The sequence below is a fragment of the Acanthopagrus latus genome, chromosome 4 (assembly GCF_904848185.1).
Source record: "Acanthopagrus latus isolate v.2019 chromosome 4, fAcaLat1.1, whole genome shotgun sequence".
NCBI classification, from domain to species: domain Eukaryota; kingdom Metazoa; phylum Chordata; class Actinopteri; order Spariformes; family Sparidae; genus Acanthopagrus; species Acanthopagrus latus.
Genome location: NC_051042.1, coordinates 8,877,911 through 8,880,542, shown reverse-complemented (window position 1 = coordinate 8,880,542; position 2,632 = coordinate 8,877,911). Strand labels below are relative to the sequence as shown.

Below are 2,632 nucleotides of genomic sequence, written 5' to 3'. Positions count from 1 at the left end.
AAATTCACGTCCGCCATCATTATCAGTGAGTACGTTCCTCCTTCAGCTGATGCAGCGGTCGCCTGTGGCATCATCCACTCCACTGTTGCCCAGATACACACGCAGCATCCTAACGCATTTAATGTCATCACTGGGGATTTTAATCACATCTCACTGAGAGGATCTCAACAGCATGACTGACTGCATCACAAAATACATCAGGTTCTGTGAACATACCACCATGCCACCATGAACTTCGGGATATGCTGAGGGCCTGTAAAGACACCTGCAAGAGGAAGCTGGAGGCCAAACTCCAGCATAACAATGTGAGGGATGTGTGGACAGGAATGAAGCAGATCACTGGGTGTAAGGTGAGCGGCAGAAAGTCATCAGGCAGCTTGGAGAGGGCAAAAAAGCTGTACAGTTTCTTCAATAGGTTCAGCTCACAGCCTTCTGCCGTCTCCCCGACACCTCCAGACCCCCACAGACCCTCACTGCCCTATATGCTTCCTCCCCTCCCCCCTCACTCCCCTGATGTGAGCTCTCCTGTGCAGCACCTCTCCTCCTCCTCCTCCACTCAAGACACCAGCACCCTTACCCACATGACTGTGACTGCAGGCCAGGTTAGGAGACAGCTGGAGAGACTCCAACAGCAGAAGGCCGCAGGCCCTGACGGTATCAGCCCCAGGAACCTGAAGACATGTGCCAGCCAGCTGTCTCCTGTCCTATAACACCTGTACAACCTGAGCCTGAGTCAGGAGAGAATACCGGTGCTTTGTAAGACGTCCTGCCTGGTTCATCTTATATACAGTAGTGATTTGTTGGAAATCTGTGGAGTGAAGAAGTACACTTAGGGAAGAGTTACCTGGGTCTCCAGTGCTGCTCAGAAGCTTATATCTAAGCTGGAATTCTGGTCTCCCAAGGAGGTAAGTCCATCACCCACTCAGTAGGACCAGGATGTAGTTGCAAGTCCCTGAGTATTTGCACATGTGCATATGGCTGTAAGGTACTCAAGGTCTGCAATTTAAGCCAATAATCATTCTGTTGTTTCAAATCCAGTGAATATAACATTCTTAGATTCTTAAAACACACAATGTAGAACTCTGGACTGAAAATGAACATATATTACATTATCTGTCAAGTATTACATTATCAGTCTGGATCTGAAAATTTATCTGAAAATGTAATAAATTCCCAATAATGTAATGTAAATAAGGTATTACATTATTGGTAAACATGTTACATTATAGGGTGCTACGCTCCCTGCCAACCTCCAAGCTGCTATGCACATCCCTGTTCATTTCCAACTACCTCCTCGCCCACGCTGCACCAAGCTTCAGCTCCTTTTCCTGCTCGGACACCTCAACTTAGCCATCCGCATTATCCCCCAGGGCCGCTCTTACATATCCCACCTATTATCCCTGTCCGCTGCCATCCCATCCCTCCTTGACCACATCACCCTGGATCACCAATGCAAAATGGAGTTGAGGATGTGGAGGATGTGGATTTCCTTTTGTCCTGGAACAGCCTTTCTTTCTTTTACGACGACCACATCACCCAACCAGAAGACATCCAGCTCTACACCGACACAGCATCATCAGTTGGCTTCGGAGGCTATTACGGCGGCAGATGGTTTGCATCCGCTTGGCCCCCAGAACTTTCTTCACTCTCCCCTTCCTCCGCCATCTGCAAACTCTACCCAGTCATAATCACCACACTTCTTTGGGGGCACGAATGGTCAAGAAAAGTAATCCTCATACACTCAGACTACAGCCATCGACATCATCAATAAAGGTCGCTCACAATCACTAGACGTCATGAAATTCATCCAACGCCTCACCTTAGTCTCTGCCCAGCATCACTTCATCATCCACACAGCTCACATTCCCGGCCATCTGAACTGTATTGCTGATTCCTTATTCCAGTTCTCATTTCAGGAATTCAAGTCATTGGTACCAGGCTCTGGTGCCCACACCCGACACCAGTCCCACCATTTTCAGTAACCATCTACCAGGCACCCACACCCGACACCAGTCCCACCATTTTCAGTAACCATCTACCCGTAACCCACATCTCCTCCACCTCGTCGCCTCATCCCAGCACGCCATCTTGAACAGCTTGTCACCAAACACCCTTTCATCATACTACAGTGGTTGGTGCAGCTTCAAGTCATTCCACTTCCTCCACAACCTCCCTTTTCCTTCCATCAACATCATCATGATAACCAGCTTCATCACCTATGCATATGGTCCTCAAAATTAGAACATCCACCATCCAAATATACCTCAGCAGCATCAACTTCTTTGCCAAACTGCTCTCCGGGGCTCTGAGACCCTCCATTTCTCACCCTCAGGTCATTATTCTGATCAGAGGCCTACGCAAAGAAGAACCCCAGCTCAAACCTAAACGCTTACCCCTAACCGCAGACCTCCTCGCCCACTGCATCTTTACCCTCCACTCAGGATATTCATCTCCATTCATCGACTCAACCCTTGAGTTGATGTTCCTTCCGGCATCCTTCGGCTTCCTAAGATGCTCAGAATTTACCTCCTCCACTTCTACCCAGGACCCCTCTCGACACGCAACCTTCTCAGATATCTCCTTCCTTTCCCACGATACCCTCCGGGTACTGAGGGTACTGACCAGTTTGGCA

The 2,632-nt window shown here is 48.8% G+C and overlaps 1 pseudogene; it reads left to right on the top strand.

Moving 5' to 3' along the window:
* The first annotated feature begins 1,262 nt into the window (after window positions 1–1,262).
* LOC119018028 lies at window positions 1,263–1,982 on the top strand (annotated as a pseudogene).
* The last annotated feature ends 650 nt before the right edge of the window (window positions 1,983–2,632 follow it).